The sequence below is a fragment of the Pipistrellus hanaki genome (assembly GCF_964339955.1).
Source record: "Pipistrellus hanaki genome assembly, chromosome: 2".
Taxonomy (NCBI): domain Eukaryota; kingdom Metazoa; phylum Chordata; class Mammalia; order Chiroptera; family Vespertilionidae; genus Pipistrellus; species Pipistrellus hanaki.
This window is the reverse complement of record NC_140504.1, coordinates 187,109,300-187,132,858: the sequence shown is the minus strand read 5'-3', so window position 1 is coordinate 187,132,858 and position 23,559 is coordinate 187,109,300. Positions and strand designations below refer to the sequence as shown.

At 54.2% G+C, this 23,559-nt stretch overlaps 1 long non-coding RNA gene across 1 annotated transcript; it reads left to right on the top strand.

The window, feature by feature from the left end:
- Positions 1 to 1,564: 1,564 nt before the first annotated feature.
- LOC311616449 lies at positions 1,565 to 22,625 on the top strand. The gene is made up of 3 exons (XR_014793900.1): positions 1,565 to 1,804; positions 20,656 to 20,719; positions 22,076 to 22,625. It is a non-coding gene; the product is annotated as an uncharacterized lncRNA (long non-coding RNA).
- Positions 22,626 to 23,559: the final 934 nt, after the last annotated feature.

Sequence of the window (23,559 nt, the reverse complement as noted above, 5' to 3'; positions counted from 1 at the left end):
TTCCTCTGGTTGCTCACGCCACATCCTGCCCCTGACACCTGCTCCCTCTTCCCTTTCCTCGGTGGAGCAGTTAAGAGCAGGCTGCCTGGTTTCCTAGCATCTAGCAGTGAGACCTGGGGCAAGGTCTGACCTCAATGCCTCAACCGCCTCCGCTAAGACGAGAACACTAGCAGTCGCTACTCTCAGAGTGGAAAGATGTGAAAGCCTGCCCGGCCGGTGTTGCTCAGTGGTTAGGTGTCGACCTACGAACCAGGAAGGTCACGGTCGGATTCTCGGTCAGGGCATGTGTCCGGCTTGCTGGCCGGGTCCACGGGTGGGGCATTCAGGAGGCAGCCGATCAATGACTCCCTCTCCATCATTGATGTTTCTATCTCTCTCTCCTTCTCCCTTTCTCTCTGAAATCAATAAAAATATTTCTTTCAGAAGATGAGAATGGCATGAAAGGGCAAAGCTTGTGGTGAGCACACAGCAGAGCGGCTACTGTTAGCTGCCTGGTGCTTGGCGTGCTGCCCTGGGGAGAGCCTCCCGGTCCCCTGTCTGTGCCTCCCGGTCGCCTGTCCGTGCCTCCCGGTCTCCTGTCCGTCTCTGCATGTCTGTTTAACCAGACGGTGCGCCTCTGCGGGCAGGGGGTAGGCCGCCCAGCACCCCTGCATTTGGGCACACAGCCGGTGCCCAGTGCATGCTTATTGGATGGACTCCTGGGCAGAGCACGGGCAGGGGCCACGGCGGGCTGGGGGGGGGGGGGCAGAGCCTGGGGACGGCTACGTAGGACGCTCTGCCCATCCTCCTGGAAGTGAAAGTCCCACCGCTGGTTCTGAGAGCAGAAGAAAGAAAGTGAGAGCCAGAGAGAAAAGGCACAGCCTGAACCCTGCTCCAGCACCCTTGACCTTGCCCCCCAAACCCCAGCACATCCTGCCCCCCCATGGTACCCCTCCACAGGCTGTCACCCACGCACCCCTAGCCCGTCCCCGGCCGGCAGCTTCCTCTGACACACATTTTCCATCGCTGGGTGGGGCAGAGCAGGGCTCAGGTGAAAACAATCGCCGAGGTTTCCTTCCCAGGCTCCTTCCCCCATCTCCCAGCCCTCTCCCGCCCCCCGCCCCGCAACTCCCACCCCGTGTGGCTTCTGTCCCTGCGGAGTCTCTCAGCCCACAGCCCCTGACCTCAATGGCACAGGGTGCGTCAGGGGCCAGAATACGAAGGCGCTACGGGGAGGTGAATGTCCCCTGGTGTCTCAGGTCGGGCGCAGGGTGGGAAGTCAGGCTGCTGCCTCTGCTGCATGAGAGCTGTGTGACTTGGAGCAAGTCCCTTGCCCTCTCTGAGCCTCTTTGCCCATCTGTAAGAAGCAGCAGTGATTGAGTCCCCGGGGTTGCTGTGGGCATTAAATGGGACAGCGGAGAGAGAGTAAATGAGTCCTAACAGCCTGATTCTCTGTGGGGACAGGGCAGAAGCCCACTGGCAGCAGAGAAGGTCCCTTCTAAAGGCCCGGCCCCGGGCCAGGCTTTGAGGAGTTGCAAGAGCTTAGACTCCCGTGTTGCTGAGTGTGTGTGTGTGTGTGTGTGTGTGTGTGTGTGTGATGGGAGGGGTTGGAGGTTGGGCCCTAGACTGTACTGGAAAGAACACCAGAAGGCACTGGGGTCAGGGATCTGGGCTGGGGACCCCCTCACCCTCTACGTGACGTTGGCATGTCCTTTCTCCTCTCTAGATTTCTGTTTCCCCAACAATAAGGGAACGGACTCAGATGCTCCAAGTCTGCGAGCCCCGACATCCCAGACCCTGCTGTGCCAACAGAAGGCAAGACCCGGTAAGGCTGCTGCGAACTTCTGAGTTGGCACCGTTTTAAGCCCCCCCCCCCCCCCCCGAGAACCTGGGCAGGTGTGTGTGTGTGTGTGTGTGTGTGTGTGTGTGTGTGTGTGTGTGAAATCCTGGCTCGAGGCCAGTCCTTCATTTCCTCCCACCGGCTTCTGCTGGTCCTCCTGTGGTGCTGCCCAGCCCGCATCACTGCCCATCGCACCAGCCAGGCTTCCTCCTTCTGGCTTCACCGGCCCCTGTTCCTCTTTCAAAACCAGCTCAGGTGCTCCCTCCCCGAGCTGCCTTCCCTGGCACTCCGGGGCGTCTGCTCCCTGGAGCTCCCCGCGCCTCCTAGGACCTCCATCACCGCACCCCCTCCCTGCTGAGGCTGCGTGTCTGGCGCCCTCCAGGTTTGGGGGAAGATCTGACTCTTACTCGTTGTTGCATGTAGAGCACCCGGCCCAGGATTAGTGCAGAGTTGGTGGGAGCAGAGGGGTGGGTGAGAGGATGTGGAGAAAGTGAGTCCATGGCTGAAGAAGGAGCGAAGGAGAGAGGGGTGCATGGGTGGGTATGCCATGGATGGTGGGATGGATGATTCTGTGAGTGGATGGGTAAGTGATGAGTAGCAAATAGGTCAGGAATACTCGGCTACTGATCATTATTTTTAGCATCACACAACCTCCCTGGGGTCACCACACACACACCTGGGCATGCCAGGGAACTCACTCGCCTTGTTTCCATACTCCAGGCCCTGGTTTGTCCTCCGAAGCATGGATGTGGGTCTGAGAATTCTCTCCTATGACTCTCTCCACATGAGAGCAGGGCGTTGGGGGGTAGAGGGATGTAAGCTCCCATCAGAATTTCTTAACTTTGTGCTCCCATGTTAATTTCCAAGCATCAGGGTGAGCGATGGCGACTAACTCACTCTGACCTCCACGAACTCCGCCAGGCAGGTTGGGGGAGGAGGGTACTTTGGGATAAAGCAGTGCATGAGCTAGGAAGCAATTGCCAACTGTGGCCTTGGCACAGATGCCAAGCTGGCTTCTCAGTGCGCCTAGGCTGGTTGCCACCCTCCCCCTACCCATCAGGACTGTGTCTTCCGCCATCAACAAGCTCCAGCCTACCAGCCAGCCAGCCTCAGGTCTCTTCTGCCACCATGCCCCCACGCCATGTGGATGGGGTCAGATCCCATTTTGGAGGGTTGTGAGCCTCCCCCAGTCTGTCCCTTAGAATCAGCTGAGGTAGAGCCGTAACTGGTTTGGCTCAGTGGATAGAGCGTCGGGCTGCGGACTGAAGGGTCCCAGGTTCGATTCCAGTCAAGGGCATGTACCTTGGATGCAGGCACATCCCCAGTGGGGGGTATGCAGGAGGCAGCTGATCGATGTTTCTCTCTCATCAATGTTTCTAACTCTCTATCCCTCTCATTTCCTCTCTGTAAAAAAATCAATAAAATACATCTTTAAAAAAAAAATCAGCTGAGGCAGAAACATGACAGGATTAGGGGTCAGAAGGCCTCAGTTGAAGTTCTGACTCCTCAGCCCCGTTTAGCTGCTTCTCTCTGGGGAGGGAGGGTTGGCCTGAGGCAGGGCAGGGCAGCAGGAAGAGACAGGCTCTGGAGCTCAGAGATGCGGGTTCAAATTCCGCCCCACCCAGAGCCATTGCAGCCTCGGACCAGGGCCTCAACTCCTCAGAGTCTCTGCTTCCTCTTCTGTAAAAGGGGAGAAACGGCACCAGCGAGCTCCCAGGGCCGGTGTGAGGGTCACAGGAGATGCTCCTCAGCCCCTAACCCATAGGTGGCTCCTGAGCCCTGAAACACAGCCGGGCTGACCTGAGGTGGGCCTTAAGGATGAAACATACACCAGGATGGGAAGACTTAGAAAAATACATAACAACTCTCAAGAACTTTTATATCCATTTTAGTTGATAATATGATACGTTGGTAACATTTTGGGATGCTGATCCACAGTCCTTCTCCTGTACAGCCTGCCCAGCTCTCCTGCGTGTGACGGTGCCTCGTCGGCCTTGCCACAGGCTTCGCACACACCTCTGCCACGGCTCTGGCAAGTGCACTGGTTGTCCCTTTAAGTCAGCGTTTCCCAAACTTTTGACATATGTGTACCCCTTCTATAATTTTCGTACTCATGAGAACGTAGAAATAGGCGCAGCTAAGCACGGTGCAGTGCATATCCCCACCAAACTCCGGTGCAACGCATACCCCCACCAAACTCTTCCCGTGCCCCTGGGGGTTTGCGTACCACACTTTGGGAAACATTGCTCTAGGTCACATGTGTCAAACACAAGGCCCGCAGGCCAAATCCAGCTCGCCAGGCCTTGCAATGTGGCCCGCACCGCGCTGTCATCACTGCACTCCGCTGTCAGTTTATGACATTGTCAGTTTATGACTGTTCAGTAAACCATTCGGCCCGCGATTTAGGCTGGATTTTAGATTTTGGCCCCTTCTCTAATTGAGTTCGACACCCCTACTCTAGGTGTTTCTCTCCCCAACTAGCCCGGGAGCTCCTTGAAGTCAGGGACTCTGCCTTGGTCATCTCTGCTCCCCACCCCCTGGCACCCAGCAGACACTCGGCAGAAGGCACTCGGTGGGTAAATCCCTGCCTGTAAAAGCAGTGTGATCTCTATGATTCCACCACACCTGAGGCCCCGGGCGAGGACAGCAGAACACAATACGGCCGGGGCTCCGGCAGGAAACAGATGGTGCGCTCGAGTTGAGTGATGTGAAGAGAGTTTCAGCAAGAGATTATTAACAAAGACATGGGCAGGATTTAGAGAAACCGGGAGGGAGGGTGCTGTGTCCCGGAGCCGGCGAGAGGAGCTGTCACCACGCTAAGCGTGAAAGATGAGGAGGAAGAGGTTACCCGGATCCAGGCCCAGAGTTCTATGCGTGGTTCTATGCAGGAGCTGCAGCTTTGGGTGAAGGATACAGCCAACCTGGGACAACCCTGCAGGAATGGGCTTGGGAAATAAGCACCCAGGCCCCGTTCTCCACCTGCCCTCGGTGCTCCCAGCCCCCGGACCCACCCAGCCAGGAGCCAAAGGGCAAAGGAGACCATTGATCCCACTCAGAAAGGTCGCCTACCAGGGCACAGAACAGGATGCAGAAGGGCAGATGAGGAGTTCGGGAGGGGCAAACAGAAACATAAATCATCACTAGAGAAGACACCCTCCCCCTAGGATCTTTGAGGGGCCCTAGACATCCTGATAAAGTCCAAGAAATGGTCACAGACAACTACAGTCATTAACAAAGCAACTGCTGCGTCCTGGGTGCCATGCTAAGCTGTTTTCTGGCCTCATGGAGTATAAGCAACTTGCCCAAGATCACACGCCAGGAAATGGCACAGCCAGGCCTGGAACATAGGTCAGCCCCAAAACTCAGGTTCCGGCCGCCTCTTTGAGGCTGCAGGCCAGGTACTATGCTAAGCCCTTTATCTGCATGATCTCTAATCCAACAGAACTCTGCACACGTGTATCCTTTTCCTATCTCAGAGAGGTCAAGTGATTTCTCCGGAACCACAGAGCTCCTGGGAGGTGGGGCTGGGGTGGTGGGAGGCAGAATGGGAGAGTCTGCCATTCAATGGGGCAGGTATCTGGCAGAGTGCACAGTGGCCGCCTCAGGGACTTTTTTAGCCCCAATGGGTGGAGTCACCTCTCACCAGGTGCCTCCTGGAGTCACTACCCAGCTGCAACCACGAGTTAGATTTTCTGGGCAGGGCAGGGCCCTCAGCATCCTCTAGGCTGGCGCTCGCCTGTGACTCTCAAACTAATAATAATTACAGCAGTGACAGGCATGGCTTCCTGAGCATCTGCTATAGTGATTCGCGTTGTCACTAAGTCTGACCACAGCTCTCCCGTAGGGCTGCACAGGATCTCTGGGCAGGCATTCGGTGCTGCTCACTCTGCAGATCAAGAACCAAGGCTGAGCTCTGGCTGGTTTGGCTCAGGGGACAGACTGAAGAGTCCTGGGTTTGATTCCGGTCAAGGGCACATACCTTCGTTGCAAGTTCCTCTGCCCTGCATGCAGGAGGCAACCAGTTGATGTGTCTCTCTCACATCGATGTTTCTCTCTGTCTCCTTCTCCCTCTCCCCTCCACTCTCTCTAAAAGATCAATGGAGAAATATCCTCAGGTGAGGGTCAACAAAACAAACAACAAACAAACAAAGAACTGAGGCTGAGAAGGGTCTCAGCAAATCAGCCCCTACACAGCCAGGCCTGCCCGGGGGCAGGGTAGGCAGCTAGGGCACCGCCCCGCCTCGGGACCCAGACAGGCTGACTTCGCCCTGGCTCCAACCAGACTTGTTCACCTTGGGCAAGTCACTTTTCTGTCTTAGCTTCCTCACTGCAAAACCAGGGTGGCCGTACTATCTACTTCCTTTGGTTGTGGTAAGGATAAAACGAGTTACACATAAAGCGCTAGGACAGACCACGGGTAATTAATTCTACCCCCGAGTCCTCTGGGCCTTCCGACCACAGCCATGAAGTCTCTTACAACTGTTCCTGCGCGATCCCGGCTTTCCTAGTCACTGGCTGCGAGCTGCTCTCCCCCCCTCCTCACTCCCTGCCTACCCTCCCCCCCGCCCCCCCATCACCACTTCACAGACAAGGAGAAGGAGGTCCAGAGAGCAGTAAGGACCTGGCCAGGCCCCCCGCACCTGAGAGGCAGCGCCAGGACGGCCCCTGCCAAGTCGAAGCTGCTAATTCCCTCTCTCCCGGCCACAGGAAGCGGCAGCTCGTTGGGATTATTGGTATTGTTGTCCAAAACAATACTGGAGACAGTCACAATACCACAATCACGAAGGGGGCTTATTTCCATGGGCTCCCGATCCTCCGCTGCCCACGGGGCGGGGGCTGGGCTCTGAGAAGAGGCTCCTCGAGGAGGAGGAACAAACAAGCAGTGAAAACCTCGCAGCTGGGCCCCAGGTGCCGGGAGAGAGAGTGGGGCAGGAAGCGGGCAGGCCATTTCTTTCTTTCCTCTTCTTTCTTATTTGTTTGAGAAGCAACTTTACTTTCTAAATCGGTCATTGTCACCCGTTGGCCCCCGCCCCACCTGGGCCAGGGCCTCTGATGACAGGGGCGCAAGAGGAAGCGCCAGGGAGCAGAGGGACGCGGGTTCTAGGTGTGGCAGGCCCCCAGGCCCAGCTGGGCTGCGGGGGGGGGGGGGGGGGGTGTCTCTTCCTTGGCAGGGGCCTCATGAGCCACGTTCAGGTGACCAGGGCCTGGCAGGCAGTGTCTGCCTGAGGGGGGGCCCGGGTCCCCCGGGTTTAGGGGCCAGGGGCTTAAGTGGGGGGCAGGGCTCAGACCTATGTGACTTCCAAGCTCTGTGACCTCATCTCTCGGAGCCTCTGTTTTCTCACCTGTAAAATGGAACGGGTGGTGGTGAAGATTAAACATAAATAAATAACACGGTGCACGTAAGGCATGTAGCACACTTACAACCCTTGGCATCTATACTAGCTGGAGATTGACTTAAGAAGCCAACATTTATCGGGCACTTACAATATGCCAGGCACTTTGAAAGCATTCTACACGAATGCATGCATCTGATCAGTTCGATAGCCCTCTCCCCTCTCTCCTCTCCCCTCTCCCCTCTCTTCTCTCCCCTCTCCCCTCTCTCCTCCTCTCCCTTCTCCTCTCCTCTCCCTTCTCCTTTATTCCCTATTCCCTATTCCCTCTCCCCTCTCTCCTCTCTCCTCTCCCCTCTGCCCTCTCCCCTCTGCCCTCTCCCCTCTCCCCTCGCCTTCTCCCCTCTGCCCCCTCCCCTCTCCCCTCTCCCCTTTCCTCTCTGCCCCCTCCCCTCTCCCCTCTGCCCTCTCCCCTCTGCCCCCTCCCCTCTCCCCTCTCCCCTCTCCTCTCTGCCCCCTCCCCTCTCCCCTCTGCCCTCTCCCCTCTGCCCTCTGCCCTCTCCCCCTCCCCTCTCCCCTCTGCCCTCTCCCCTCTCCCCTCTGCCCTCTCCCCTCTCCCCTCTCCCCTCTGCCCTCTCCCCTCTTCCCTCTCCCCTCTGCCCTCTCCCCTCTGCCCTCTCCCCTCTGCCCTCTGCCCTCTCCCCTCTCCCCTCTCCCACAGATGAGAAATCTGAGGCCAGTGCATTGCTCACACAAGGGTGGGTCCGGGTTCTGCACGACGCCAGCAGAGCTTATACAATATTGGGAGGCCCCTTTAAGAAAAATAATATAAAGTTATAAATACAAGCTGAGCTGCACAGCCATGCAAGGAGGAACCCAAGGCTTTAACCTTCACACTCTCTCTCTAAGCTCACAATCACCTTCCTAGCAAGTGGCAGACCCCAGGTGGCCAGCTACAGAGTCCACAGGGTTATAAAAGCAGAACTGATGGGCAGTGAGGCAGTCCCTGCAAAATGCCATACGGGGTGCCCGTCAGGGGCCACCCTTCCACTGTGCTTGCCATGTGCCACACTCTTCTGATTGAAGGCCCCCCCAACAGCCCAAGAGCACTATCGCCGTTCACATTTCACCCACGAGGAAACTGAAGCTCAGAGAGGAGCCGTGACTTGCCTGAGGACACAGAGCAAGGATGCGAGAGAGCAGGATTCAAACCCTGGACTTCAGCAGCTAAACGTTTCACCACTACCCTAACGGGACCTGCCTCATCACCAGGGTTCAGTGCCTCGGGCCATCGCCCCTCACCTCCCTGGGCAGGTCCATCATCTCTGACCTGACAGCAGCGTGGCTGGGGACAAGGCACCTGGCTCTGGAGTCAGTGGTGCCTGCGTGCTGACCCTCTCCCTGCTGCTTCCTTGTTGTAGTCCCCAAGGCAGACGTCTCACATCTCCGAGCCTCCGCTTTCTCATCTGTAAAACAGGATTGTATCATGTACAGGGTGACCCTGACGTCGGGATGCCTTGCTTATTATTTTACATGTTTTGCAATGAGTGTGCCATCAATAAGCCCTTGGTTATGTGTGTACATGTGTCTCTGTTGCCAGACCTCGCGGCTGCCCTGGATAGCACCTCACAGGGAGAGTCGGAGGGCCAGAGGAAAAGAGAGGTGAAGTGCCTGGTCCACACTAACTGTTCGAACCGGTGAGGCTGCTCTCCTGGAGGTGCAGTGAGAGGTCGTGGGTGAGAATAGACTTGGGAATGGAGGAAAAGCCCAGGCCCAGGTGTCAGATGGAGGTCTACCGCCAGCTTGCAGGGCGGCCTTGAACTAGTCACTCACCTTTTCTGGGCTCCATTTCTCTATTTGCAAGTTGCATGCATTGTCTCGAAGGTCCTTGGGATATTGAGTTTTTGTGTAAGAGCACAGGAGTGTCTTCTGGGACCCTACGGGCTGCTCCGTGGAGGCTCTCCCCTCCTCTCCGGGTGCTCTCTGTGGCTGCCGACCTGGAGACAGGGAGGAGAATTACAGGGAACTCTCACCTCTGCTCCGCTCCAGCAGCGCCAGAGGGCCTGATCTAATCTCCGCTTCCTCGTCTGTAAAATGGGATGGAGATAACAGACTTCCTTATCCCGTAGAACAGATAAGGACACAGATTCCCGGAGGCCAGGACTCGCTGGAGGTGGTGGAAGTTGTAGCCCCCATCTTGTCCTCATCCTGCTGTTCCTGCCGCAGCCTCCCACTGGCTTCCCCGGTTTAAACCCTGGCTCCTCCCCTTCCCAGAGGGCTGGGTCACATCATCCTCTTCTCTCCGCCTTGCATCCTGTTTCTCCCTCTTCTCCACCTGGCAAACTCATCCTGTGGAGCCAGGTCCCTGGGCCAGCCCTGGTGCCCCCAGTTACAGGTGTGGTGACTCTGAGTAGGCCACCTGTCCTCTCCGGGCTCCCATTCCTTCATCCATGTAACGGGGACATGTGGAAATGAGCAGCACACCAGCCCTTGCCCCATGATGGGTGTGCACAGATGCCAGCTTTTTGTGTCTTCATCAGTTCTCACCTCAAACGTTGCCTTCCCAGTGGGTTGCCCTGTTACCTCCACAGAGACCAAGTGTGTGTGGGCTCCCACAGCCCAGCCCCCATGGCAGGTATTGCTTGAGTTGTAACTCTCTGCCATCTTCTCTGTATCCCACACCTTGCAAACTCTTGTGTTCTCGTCTTCACATCGGTTGTGGAGACTGGTATACAGCAGGCGCTCAAAGATTGTTCAATGAATGAATGGATTGCTGCTCTAGTAGTGAATTGATTAGCTATACTTCTTGCCCTATCAGGCATTAGGATTCTGGATACTATTACTACGACCACCGCTACTATTTCTTCCACCAGCACTGTAAGTAACTCCCATTTATTGAGCATTTACTATGTGCCACAGGCACTGGAGTAGGCATTTCTTGGTCACATCATATTCACATCTCTGTCATCCTCTGGGGTGGTTGTTCTGTTAGGATCCTCGCTTCACAGAGAAGGAAACAGGCCCTTCTGGGGTAAGTGGGAGAATCTGTACTGGCCCAGCCTGGGCTCATTGCCTCTCTCCCCCAGGGAGGGGGGTGGCTGGATCCAGAGCAGCAGAAGCCTGTCACTGCTTCCAGAATTCCCCTCCGCCAGTTCTCTCCTTGGAGAACTTCTCTCCTCCTTTGAAGACCTGGTTCCTCCCAGAACCTCCCTCAGCCTCCTCAGCCTCCTTCCCCAGCCCCTCACTGCTGCTGTTCCCAGGGTTCTGCCCTCACGTCTCCTAATGAATCGCGTGAGTGATGAATTTCATGTTGTCTGTCTGACACATCCTTCTATCCGCTTCCATTGCTTGTCTGCGGTGGGGTGTGCGTCAGAAGGCCCCGCCCCTGGGGAAGGGCAAGTGGGCCAATCACAGCGCCCCGTTCTCCCTGCCATAATGACCTGGTTAGGCCTGGGCATGTGGACAGAGGCGGGGTCATTCAGGGCCCGCCCAGGGACTGGGATGGAGCCCATGGGGACCCGGCTTTCTCCTTCTGAAGTGTTAGCTGATGGTGTGTAAATATGTGAGCATCTTTGCTGGGACTGAGAGGGCCTGCCTGCTGTGGGAGAGAGGGAGGTCCATTTTTCAAGCAAAGCAGAAGCAAACAGAACTGACTGAGGGGGGTTGTGGGGAGATAGCCCAGGACAATACTGGGGACCCGGATCCAGCAATGCCTGAAGTTGACTCACCCTTGAAACCAAGATAAAGGAGCCACTCGATTCTAATTTGCTCTTTTCCTTTTTATTTTTTATTTCCAGCCAGTTTGAATTGGAGTTTCTCTCATTACAACCAAAGATTCCCAACTCACACAATGTCCCCCTCTCTCTGGCTTCTCCCTGGATGCTGTTGGGTCTTATCTACAAGATCCTCTGAAATGCAGTGGCTAAATCTAGTTCCATCCCTCTTAGGACAAAGAGGCGCCAGAAAGAAATCCTAATTACAGTCCTTTGCATGCACTTAAAGATTACAAATGTTTCTGGGTTTTTTCCTCATGTGGTCTTTACGGTCCCCCGCGGTGGATTGTCAGGGGACGAGTTATCAACCCCATTTTACAGAAGGAAAAGCAGAGGACTTTAGAGACAGTCACACCTCCCTGAACAAACCCGCCGCCTTGGGCAAGCCCCCGACTCCCAGCCCCTCAGGCTTTTTGACCCAAGCCTTCCCCGGGCTCCCCATTTCCCGGATGGAGGGATGGAGTGGAGAGCCAAGGAAGAGCAGAGAACCTGGGGAAGAGCGAGAAGGCGGGCTTCTGATGGCCCAAGAGTGGACCACAGGGAAGCCACTGCCCTAAGTGGACCTGTCCTACTAAGAGCTCACATTCCTGTCTTACAAAGGCACCCCCTGAGACACAAGCAGCTGAGACCGGCTCTCTCAGCAGGCTCCCCCTGGCCCTCGGTGGTGGTAAGCACTTGAGACCCCCCCCCCCCCCCCACCACCACCACCTCCATCACCAGCCTGACTCCCTCCCATTCTGCACTGAGGCTTGGCAATCATTGGCGGAGCCGGGACATGGGCACTAGGTCATCTGATCTGGGGAAGCAAGCTGGGAGCCCCCGTCTGCGCATCCTCCCGGCCCCCCCCCCCCCCATTCCGCGGGCGGGCGGAGCCCTGCTCCCTGCCGGGAGCCGCCAGGTGCGCTGGGCCGGCGCCCCGGTGCGCGCCCGCGGAGCGTGGGCGAGGGACCCAGACAGGCGGAGCCCCACGCCCATCCTCGCCCCGCCCGCCCTCCCTCCCGTGGCTGGTGGCAGGTGAGTGGGTGTCGAGGAACCGCCATGCAGCGGAGAAAACAGGACGCCGCAGAAATCAGATTACTCACCTGCAGCTGCGAGCACCCAGGGCTAATAAAAGCTGAGCTTCCTGTTGTGACTTTATTGCCACCCTCTGCCTCCCGGCCCCGGGCGCTCCCAGCTGCAGCCAGCGCCCCAACTGATCGCCAGAAGCCAGTGGCTTTGGGGGCGCAGGACCTGAGAGTCCACCGGGAGTGCAGCACAGCACAGAGGGAGCTGCCCCAGGGCGGCCCTCCATCACCTGCATGGGGGTCCCTCACCTGGGGTGCTGGCTGCCACACCAGGTCCCCGGGCACTGCCAGGCACTGCCGGGCACCCGCTGCACCCGAATCTGCAGGCTGGGTACTGACTGCCGCCTGCAGCTGGAGATGGAGCCCATCCCCAGTGAGGCCATGTAAGTCCCTGACCTCAGGGCCTCAGCTTGCCCACCTGTTCAGTGGGGGTGACTATTTCTTGGGACTTAAAGGAGGCTCAGAGGATATAACACATTTAGCACGGTTCTCGCCGGTTGCTCCTGGAGTTCACAGACCAACCAGGAACAGACACAGACAAATAGGACAAGTAAGACCTAGGAGGCAGGCAAAATGGATGGGGCCGCGGGGGACAGCGGAGGGGCCACGAATTACTCTGGGGACATGGAGACAAGCCCTTCACCAGGCGGCTTCACGGAAGCCCAGCGCCCAGCATGCCAGGAAAATGGCCGCGCCCGGAGCACAGGCCACCGGCGAAGGCCAGGATGGAGGTGCTCTGCCTCTGCGGCATCTGACGTGGGGCGGGCCACACCCTCCTGCGCCAAGCTCCCCCCTCCCTGCGCCTCAGGGAGGCCTCATATTCCTATCTCCCCCCACCCCCGCCCCCAACAGATCCTTTTCGGCCACCCCAGCCCCTTGTCCTCCTGCCCCTGGCCACAGGCCTTGTGGTCTGCTGCACACCCTCCTGGGCATCCTCAGCCGCTCACAGCTCCGGTCTGCAAGCTGAGCTTTGCCCTGAGCTCCCGATGTGCAAACGGAGCACCTCCTAGACACCCACTTATTAACCCCCAAGCACCCCAGCTCAGCTCTCCCAGCTCGAAGCCCAGCTTCCCTAGATCGCTCCTCCAACTGCATCTCCTTCTGGGTTCCCTGTCTCTGGGCATCACACCCAGATGCTGTCCCAGGTGGTTCTGCTCCTTTGCCCCCACATACAGCCTCCCATGCCAATCCATTTTATCTCTCCAGTCCAATCTGTCCCCTTCTCTCCAGTCCTCCTGTCCCTGTGGACTCCAGACCCCGAATTCAGGACTGCATGATCTCTCACCTAGATGATGATGATTATTATTATTATTATTATTGATTTCAGAAAAGAAGGGAGAGGGAGAGACAGAGAAACATCAGTGATGGGAGAGAATCATTGATCAGCTGCCTCCTACACACCTCCTACTGGGGATCCAGCCTGCAATCCGGGCATGTCCTTCACCGGAATCAAACCCAGTACCTTTCAGTCCCCAGGCCGACACTCTACCCACTGAGCCAAACCAGCTAGGGCTCACCTAGGTTATTGTAACGCCTTCCTGGCTCCAGCCACGTTAGCCAGGTCTCTTTCTGAGACACCAGTCCTATCCCTGTCTTGCTCCAAACCTTCATTGACCGTGGAGCCTTCAGTTTACAATCCGAACTTCAGCATCCAGTCCTTCTCCTCCATGCAAACTGCCCTGGGCAGAGTGACACCCTCTCCCCACCCTGCCTCTCAGCACGGAGCACCAGCAGGGACAGTCCCTGAGCTCATGCTAAGGGCTCCGTATCATGGCAAGCCAGTGTCTGTTCAGCTTTATCTCAGCCTCGTGGCTTTCCCGTTCCTGATAGACAGATGAGAAAATGGAGGAAGAGGGAGGTAGGGTAACTCTCCCAAGGTCACACAGCTAGCAAGTAGCAGAGTTGGGATTCGTACCCAGGTCTCCCTAGCTCCAAAGCTGGTGCTCTTCACTGCTCTGACCTTGAGCCACCTCCTCCCAGCTGGATAGTGTTCTCAATTCTTGTATCTCCCCCGTCATATGGTGGGTGCTTGCTGAATGAAGAATCAACTCTACTCACACGCCCATTTGACTCTTACAACAACCCTGGGAACTACAGAAGTTTAATTTTGTATTATGTAATATTTTTTTAAATATATGTTTATTGATTTCCGAGAGGAAGAGAGAGGGAGGGGGAGGAGACAGAAACATCAATGATGAGAGAGAATCATTGATCTGCTGCCTCCTGCACTCCCCCTACTGGAGATCAAGCCGGCAAACCCCGGCATGTGCCCTTGACTGAGATCGAACCTGGGACCCTTCATTCCGCAGGCCAATACTCTATCCACTGAGCCAAACAGGCTAGCACTTATCATGTAATATTTGGTGAATACAAAAATGTGGGATGAATGTCTTGTTTATGAAAATAAACATCCATCAACCCACTGCCCAGCTTAGAAGCCTGAACTCCACCAGCCCTGTTGGAACCCATGTGTGCCTTCTACTTCCGTTCCTCGCCTCACTCCAAAGGCCACACAATCCTGAATTTGTGGTCCCCACTGTATCGCTTTGGAAAAAAATACTATACCATGTGGGAATGAATCCTATACAACATATTGTTTTGTTTGCTTCGAGACCTTCACATAAATAGTATAATGCACATGCATTCCTCACTGGCTTGACTTTTTTTTTTTTTTTTTTTTTTTTTAAGTATTGCTATGTTTTTCAATACATACACAATTTTGCTTTTTAGCTGTCACTCATTTTTTTCAGCTGTCTAGTATTCCATTGTCTAAATAGACCGCTACTTTCTCCTTTCTCCGGTCAGTGGGGATGAAGGTTTTTCCTAGTGTTTTGCCATGATCATTCTCCTACCATGTCTCTTAAACACACACATACACACACACATGCACACGACTTTCTCTAAGCTAATCAAAATAAGACAGTGTCTTATATTAATTTTTTCTCCCAAAGTTGTGCTAGGTCTTATTTTCAGGGAATGTCTTATTTTCGGGGAAACACGGTATATACCTAAGATTGAAATTGTGGGCCATCAAGTCTGCTCGCATTTAGCTTTACATGTGCGGCCGATTGCTTTCCTACCTGCTTGTACCCCTGCACGCTCTCCCCTTCCTCTGCCACCGTGTACGAGAGTTCCGGTTGCTCCACATCCTCACCAGCATTCAGTGTGATCAGACTTCTCCCTCAGTCTTCATTTGCATTCCCCTAATGAGATGGAGCATCTTTTCATTTGTTTATTTTGCATTCTGGTTTCTTTTTCAGTGAATTTCCTGTTCAAGACTTTTGCCCACTTTTTTTTTTTTTTTAAAGGTTTTTAATTATTTCTTATTGCTTTAAAGAATTCTCAGGGAAGTTTTTGGTTTCTTAATAGAGTGAGCATCTGAGAGCCAAGTTCACAGGAGACAAAGCTGGGTCCCAAACCCACATCTATCTGATTCTAGGATCCTTTACACCAACCCCTTTGCCTCTCATTCATTCATTCATTCATCCATTCCTCAAATGTATTGGAAAGGGAGTAGAGAATTATGGTTAAGAGTGTAGACTCTGGCCTGGCCAGCATGACTCCACTGTCGAGCATTGACCTATGGACCAGGAGTTCACGGTTCGATCCCCAGTCAGGGCACATGCCCAGGTTGTGGGCTCGATCCCCAGTGTGGGTTGTGCAGAAGGCAACCAATTGATGATTCTCTCTCAGCATTTATGTTTCTATTTCTCTCTCCTTATCCCTTCCTCTTTAAAATCAATAAAAATATACATATTAAAAACAAGTGTAGACTCTGACCCTCACCAGTTTAGCTCAGTGGATAGTGTTGGCCTGCGGACCAAAGGGTCCCCAGTTTGATTCCGGTCAAGGGCACGTACCTTGGTTGCAGCAGGCTCCTCCCCAACCTAAGCCCTGGTCAGGGTGCGTGCAAGAGGCAACCTATCAATATGTTTCTCTCACATCAATGTTTCTCTCTCGCTCCCTCTCTCTCCCACTCTCCCTAAAAGTCAATGGAAAAACTTCCCCAGGTGAGGATCAACAACAACAACAAAAGAGTGTAGACCCTGGAGCTCCTCCCGCCCCCCGCCTGGATTTTAACTCTTCTCACTCACCAGCTCAAACTGTGGGTAAATTTCTAGCGAATTGTACGTTAGTTTCCTTACCTCTCCTACAGGCTTAACGTGTACAGAGTGAATGAATTAATTCATAGAAAAGCAAGTAGGACTTTATCCAGCACAGTGAGCGCTGAACAAATAGTTCATTATACCAGCAGGGGACTTGTTCTGGGGACATGGAGGTGAAAAGGACGTTGCCCTCAGGGAGCCCACTGTCCAGTGGAAGAAGTGGACACAAAACAAGTAAACAAATAAATAAAATAATGTGGCTTGCGATCAGGGCAAGGAAGAAAACCAAATGGTGTACCAAAACCGGTTTGGCTCAGTGGATAGAGCGTCAGCCTTTGGACTGAAAGGTCCCTGGTTCGATTCCGGTCAGGGGCACGTACCTTGGTTGTGGGCACATCCCCAGTAGGGAGTGTGCAGGAGGCAGCTGATCGATGTTTCTCTCTCATCAATGTTTCTAACTCTCCCTTCCTCTCTGTAAAAAATCAATAATATATTTAAAAAAGGAAACCAAACGATGACACGACAGACTGACCAGGCGCTGACTCAGCTGGTGGTCAGGGGGGAAAGCCCTCTGAAGGCGGTGACATTTAGGCTGAGGTGTGGAGGCTGAGAAAGAGCCACTCAGGCAAAGAGCAGGGGAGAGTAGCCCACTGGAGTAAAGGACATGTGCAAAGGCCCTGGGGCAGGAAGGGCGGGGTGAATCCAAGAGACACCTATCCTGTCCCTGTGCAAGGAGAGCAGCCTGCCTGGAGCCAAGTGAGCAAGGAGGCGAGAGGCAGGAGGGGTGGTGCGGGAGCCACCGGGTGAACAGTCTGAGGTTGGAACTGAGGGCAGTGAGTGAGAGGGTTTGGACCGTAGAGTGCTGTGGTCTGGGTTATGTTTTTAAAAGGTCATTTCAACTGCCCTGAGAGGCCCAACTATCTATGAATTCATTTAAATACTTCTCATCACTACTAGTATTTTTAGTCAGTACCCCTTCTGTGCAAAGCAAAACTTCCCTTTGTGGATCTTAAATGTACTGCTTTTGAGTTTCAAGGGGCGCCCCTTCCCACCTCAGACCTGAGGGTTATCAGCCCCATGGGAGGTCTCTGGTCAGTGTTTTTTTTAAATATATATTTTTATTGAGGAGGATCCAAGATGGCTGCTTGGGTATACACCTAGCCGCAGCAGCTCACAACAATTTCAAGGGAATACAACTAAAATGTAGAGTGGACATTGCCCAGAGCTACAGGTAGTCGACTGACTGAAAACTCTACAATAGGAAGGAGGGAGACAACCAGAAGGAAAATCAGAGGAGCTGAAAAAAAGCCTAAGGTACGGAGACATGCGGCGAGCTCGCACGCCCGCGCGCGCGGAGAGGTCGCAGCCGGAGAGGAGGAGAGGGCTGGGTGCTGCCTGGCGTTCCCTAGCAGGAAGGAAATAGAACCCCCAGCCTGGGCTGAACCCCCGAACCGGCAGCGCTGAGCCCCAAGCTATGGGCCAGAACCTGGGGACCCAGGCTCCGGCAGGGGGAGACAATCCCGGGGGACTGCGAAAGGCGGGGCCCCCGGAGTCGCGCGCACATGGCGCGCAGAGGACTGAATGTTGACTCTGATGCTGGATTACCCTAGCCGGAAGAAACAAAGCCTCCGGCGGCAGCTCTGAGCCTCAGTCCAGACCGCCCCGAACTCCAGGTCTGGGCCAGACCCTGGGGACCCAGGCTCGGGCAGGGGGTGACGGGGCTGTGAGGTGGAGTCCTGGGAGTGCGGCGAAAGGCCGAGCCCCCGGAGTCGCGCACACTGTGCAGAGAAGACAGTCTGTTGACTCTGATCCTGGACTCCCCTAGTGGGAGGGAGAAAGAAAGCTCCAGACTGGAGGAACGCCACGAGGAGCAGGAGCCCCTGCCGGACACCGGCCAGCTGGGCGCCAGCAAGGAGCCGGGCGACGGGGCCCCCGGGGGGGGGGGGGGGGTGCCCCTGAGCCTTCGACTGCTGAGCGCGGGCAATGGAGCCAAGGACGGGGGCTGCTTCCTGGGTGGCGCCGACCCCGGCAACAGGCTGGAGCAGCGCAGGAGCCCGCGGAGAACAAAGGGGTGCCACAGGCCAACCAGCTGAGCTCCCAGGACAAGGAGGAAGAAACCAAAGAAGTTCTCAATGTGAAGAAATCAAGTGAGAGCAAATGATAGTAAAATTACTTAAGAAAGAATACAAAGAAGATCTTGAAAAATCAAAGACTAAGTCAGAACTCAACGCACCAGCCAACATTGCAACATAAATGCGTTTGTTTTTTTTTTAAAAAAAAAGAAAAAAAAAGAGAGAAAAAAGGGACAGAATGTTGGAACAGCAGCGACCAGGCCTAGAGTGGCCAGGCACAAGGCAGTGGCAGCTGGGCCCGGAGCAGCAGTGGCCAGGCCCCAGAGCAGCAGCAGCCAGAACAAGAGCATCAACGGCCAGCACTGGAGCAGCCAGACCTGGGGCAGTGGCAGCCAGGCCTGAGGCAGAGGCGGCCAAGCCCAGGGTGGCCAGTCCAGGAACACCCAGACACGGAGTGGCTGGGCCCGGAGAAGCAGGGCCCAGAGCAGCCCGGTTGGGAGCAGCCAGGCCCAGAACAGCAGTAGCCAAGCACGGAGCATCAGGCTGGGAGCGGCCAGGCCCGGAGCAGCTGGGCCTGGTGCGGCCAGGCCCGGAGCAGTGGCTGCCAGGCTGGGAGTGGCCAGGCCCGGAGCAGCCGGGTCTGGTGCGGCCAGGCCCGGAGCAGCGGCTGCCAGGCTGGGAGCGGCCAGGCCCGGAGCAGCAGCTGCCAGGCTGGGAGCGGCCAGGCCCGGAGCAGCCGGGTCTGGTGCGGCCAGGCCCGGAGCAGCGGCTGACAGGCTGGGAGCAGCCAGGCCCGGAGCAGCAGCTGCCGGGCTGGGAGCGGCCAGGCCCGGAACAGCCGGGTCTTGTGTGGCCAGGCCCGGAGCAGCGGCTAACAGGCTGGGAGCGGCCAGGCCCGGAGCGGCCGGGACCGGAGCAACCGGGCCCAGAGCAACCGGGTCGGGTGCGGCCAGGCCTGTAGCAGCAACAGCCAAGTCCAGAGCAACTAGGTCGGGAGCGGCAGTGACCAGACCCGGAGCAGCTGGTTGTGGAACGAACCAGAGCAACAGAGGCCAGGCCCGGAGCAACCAGGCCCGAAACAGCTCGCTCCTCGCCTGTACCTGCCCACGGCTGCCTCTCAGACATGGCTGGAAACTTTCGCGGGAACTTGAGGGTCTGCTGAATCAAGTGATGAAGGCTTAGATCTGGATGTGTTGAGTTAGTATAGCGCTGGGGTGTTGATCTGTGAGTGCCTTGGGTGGGGCCTGGATGAGGCTGGTTGACCTATTTGAAAATGTCTTTTGTGTGAAGTGTATCATTGGGCATGTGGAGGTATTATTGATATGAGAAAATGCTAAGTAACAGATTTACTATCTGAAAAGGGATTTACTATCGGGGAAAGGGAGGGAGGAAGAGACTGAACATAAACTGTGCACCTATGGATGAGGACAATGGGGGATGGGGGGGGCAGAGGGTGGGGTGGGAACCTGGTGGAGGGGGGAAGAAATGAGGAACCTTTGTAATAATATGAACAATAAAGATTGATTTAAAAATATATATAAAAAAATGTAACTTATTGTATTTAAAATATATATATATATATATATATATATATATATATTTTTTTTTTAATTGATTTTTTATAGAGAGAAAGGGAGAGGGACAGAGAGCTAGAAACATCGATGAGAGAGAAACATCGACCAGCCGCCTCCTGCACACCCCCCACGGGGCATGTGCCCACATCAGGTCAGTGTTTTTCCCGAGGGAGAGGAGGGTCTCCCAGGATGCACCTTACCTGCTCTGTGATGTTTTGCCACCTGTAAAGTTAAAGTGACCAGAATAACCCTGACCGTTTTTGGCTCAGTGGATAGAGCATTCAGCCTGCGGACTAAAGGGTCCCGAGTTTGATTCCGGTCAAGGGCATGTACCTTGGTTGCGGGCACATTCCCAGTGGGGAGTGTGCAGGAGGCAGCTGATCGATGTTTCTCTCTCGTTGATGTTTCTTTTTTTTTTTCTTCATTTTTTAAATTAAGGTATTATATATGTACATATCTTACCATTGGCCACCCCTCTCCCCACTCCCATATCATTGATGTTTCTAACTCTCCCTCTCCCTTCCTCTCTGTAAAAAATCAATAAAAATATTTAACAAAATAATAATTAAAAAAAATAAAATGACCAGAGTAGCCACCTCAGAGAGCCCGTGAGGATGAACGGGGATGAAGCTTGACAACAGGGAGTGACCACACAGGCTCGCTGCCATTGTGATGGTGATGGTGGTGATGGTGGTGATGATGGTGATGACGGTGATGACGATGATGATGGTGGGGAGGATGGGCTTGTGCTGTGTGATCTTGGGTGAGTCACTGGACCTCTCCAGCCTGCGCTGAGAAATAAAATAAAGACGTAAAATAAACCTGTAAAATAAGGTTGTTGGGCCAGATGACCCATGGCTCTGATGTCCTGGGATTCTCTGATTTATACTCTCTCTTCCTCCTTTTCACCTATGCAGGTCACTCGCTTTCCTGAAATATTGTTGGTCCGTGACTACACAAGAGGAGACACGGAGGAGCAAGGTAGAGTGAAGACCAGGAGGCCCGAGGCTCTGGCTGTGACATTTACAGCGGGGTCCTCGTCCGAATGCATTGAACTAACACGCGTGAGCACAGGAGGAGGAGAGAAGAGAGCGCTGTGCATGAGTCACTGCTGCAGTCACACTCCCACCGCCCCCGTGAGCTCTCCACCTTAATGGGGACGTGATGTCATGTGGCCTTCCACAGTCCCCTCCCTGAACACACGGGTCCCAGCAGAGTGTGGGCTCTTTCCATGCCGAGCGTGACTCAGGGATTCCAAGGTTTTTACTCTGCGTGCCTCTAAATACAATACAGCTATCGTAACAACACCAGGGAGAGTCACGGCCAGCTGATGGGTAACCCCGCTTCCTGCTTCAGTGGGAAAACAGAAGCAAAGGGTGGAAACTGCCCCGAATTCCCACTTCACCCCACTCACCTGCCACATCTGTGCCGGGGTCTCTGCCTCCCCCCACCTGGTTTACTGCCAAGACCACGCCCTGCGTTTGGCGCTGCCCTGGGTCCCCTGGCTACTCCAGGCCATCATCCAGCGTCCCCTTTCCGTCCGCAGCCCTGGGCTTCCTCCCCTCCGGTCCATTCCCATCAGCACAGTCATGCGCAGCTCATCCCGTCTTAAACATACCACACACCATGCGATCAAGGACACTTTTCTTTGCTTCCCTTACACCAAAACTTGTCCAAGAGCTTTCCTGATAATCTTTTTTTTAAAAATTAATATGTTTGTATTGATTTCTGAGAGGAAAAGAGAAGGAGAGAGAGAGAGAGAGAGAGAGAGAGAGAGAGAGAGAGAGAGAGAGAGAGAGAAACATCAATGATGAGAGTCACTGATCGGCTGCCTCCTGCATGCCCCCCATTGGGGATCGAGCCCGCAACCAGGACATGTGCCCTGACCTGGAATCAACCATGACCTCCTGGTTCATCAGTCGATGCTCAACCACTGAGCCACAATGGCCTGGATGAACTCTTAATTTTTACCTCTAATCCTGATAGTCTCTTGGTTTTTCCCATCTGGGCAGATGGCAAATCTATCCTTCCTGTTGCTCACACCATTACTCAGATCGTCCTTGACTTCTCTCTCTTACCCCCATATCTGATCCAGCACAAATACCCCCAGCCCTGCCTTCTAAAGATGCCCCTAACCTGACCCTCGCCACCTCCATGGCCTACCCTGTGTCTGGGGCCATCAGTTCTTGCCTAGATTTGTGTAACAGCCTCCCCACAGAGCACCCTGCTTCCATCCTTGTCCTGCCCTCCGTGTTCTAGTCTCCATCTCATAGCCAGCAAGGCCTTTTAGTAACACGAGTCAAATGACTTTATTTCCTTTTTTTGCAAACCCTTCAGTGTCAAGTAAGATGAATTTCCACTTCACTCTCCGGGTCACGCCCCTCTCTGGTGTCCGGCTGTGAGATGGAGCAACCACGCACTCAACATACATGTATTGAGTGTCTCATGTGCCAGCTGCTGTGCTAGGCTCTGAAAATCCAAAAGGAGCAATCAACATAAGGTCATCTCTGGAGAGAAAGGCAGAGATGGAACCATGTCATGGAAACACACAATTGCTCGGAGCCTAAACGCTTTGGTGAGGATGTGGGAACTGGAGCGTCGCCTGCACGTTCGTCATAACCATCGTGGAAGGCGTGTCCTCCTGCCCCCGAATCGCCCTCCAGTCTAAGGAGTTTGTCTCCAAAGGCAACAGGACACAGGGACGTTCACTGAACTTTTATTTTCATTACTAGAGGCCCAGCGCATGAAATCGTGCGCAGGTAGGGTCCCTAGGCCTAGCCTGTGATCGGGGCCATCTTCTGCCCACTCATCAGTCCCCAGTCCCACCCCACCACCACTACCCACCCAGTTCCCCTCGCCACTCCCAAGTCCCACCCCACCGCTACCCACCCCAGTTCCCCGTTCACTATCTGGCAATCGGAGCCTGTGGGCTGAGGTAAGGGGGAGACCAAGAGATGTCAATGCACCTCATAGTGACTGGACAAGCGGTCATCCTGGTCGTTACGCCATTATGGTTGCTGGGCTTTTATTATATAGGAAAGTGAAAAGTTGGAAACATTAATGCCCAACCTGAGGGGGTTGGTTATGAAAATTGTCATAGCTCCAAACAATGGATACTAAGTGGTCATTGAACACGACGCTGTGGAAAAACATTTGAAGTGAAACATGAGAAGGTATTTGTGATGTATTATTAAAAATAAAAAAAGTTTTGCCAAAACCGGTTTGGCTCAGTGGTAGAGCGTCAGTCTGCGGACTGAAAGGTCCCAGGTTCGATTCCGGTCAAGGGCATGTACCTTGGTTGCGGGCATATCCCCAGTGCGAGGTGTGCAGGAGGCAGCTGATCGATGTGTTTCTCTCTCATCGATCTTTCTAGCTCTCTATCTCTCTCCCTTCCTCTCTGTAAAAAAGTCAATAAAATATATTTTAAAAATAAAAATAAAATAAAATAAATAAAAATTAAAAAGTTTTTAAATTGCCAAACAGCATGTAAAGCATGACGCCGTTCTTATATTTACATATCTGTATGTGTTTAGATCCAGGAAGATGTTTAGGAAGAGGACGCCAACATGTTTAAAATGTGGTGGTTTTGATTGTTTACTCAAGGTGGTGGGTGTATAGTGTTTATTGTGCTAGTCTTTAACCTTCCCTGTGTTTGGGAAAAATACCTTACAATTAAAACGTTGAAAGGAAATGTGGTTATTTTGAGGTAGAGTGATTGGAGGACTTTTTCTTCTTTACATCATGTATTTTCTTTCATTTTCTCCACTGAGCATCTACTGCTTTGACAAAAATAATGAAGTAGATTTCAGAATAAAATACAG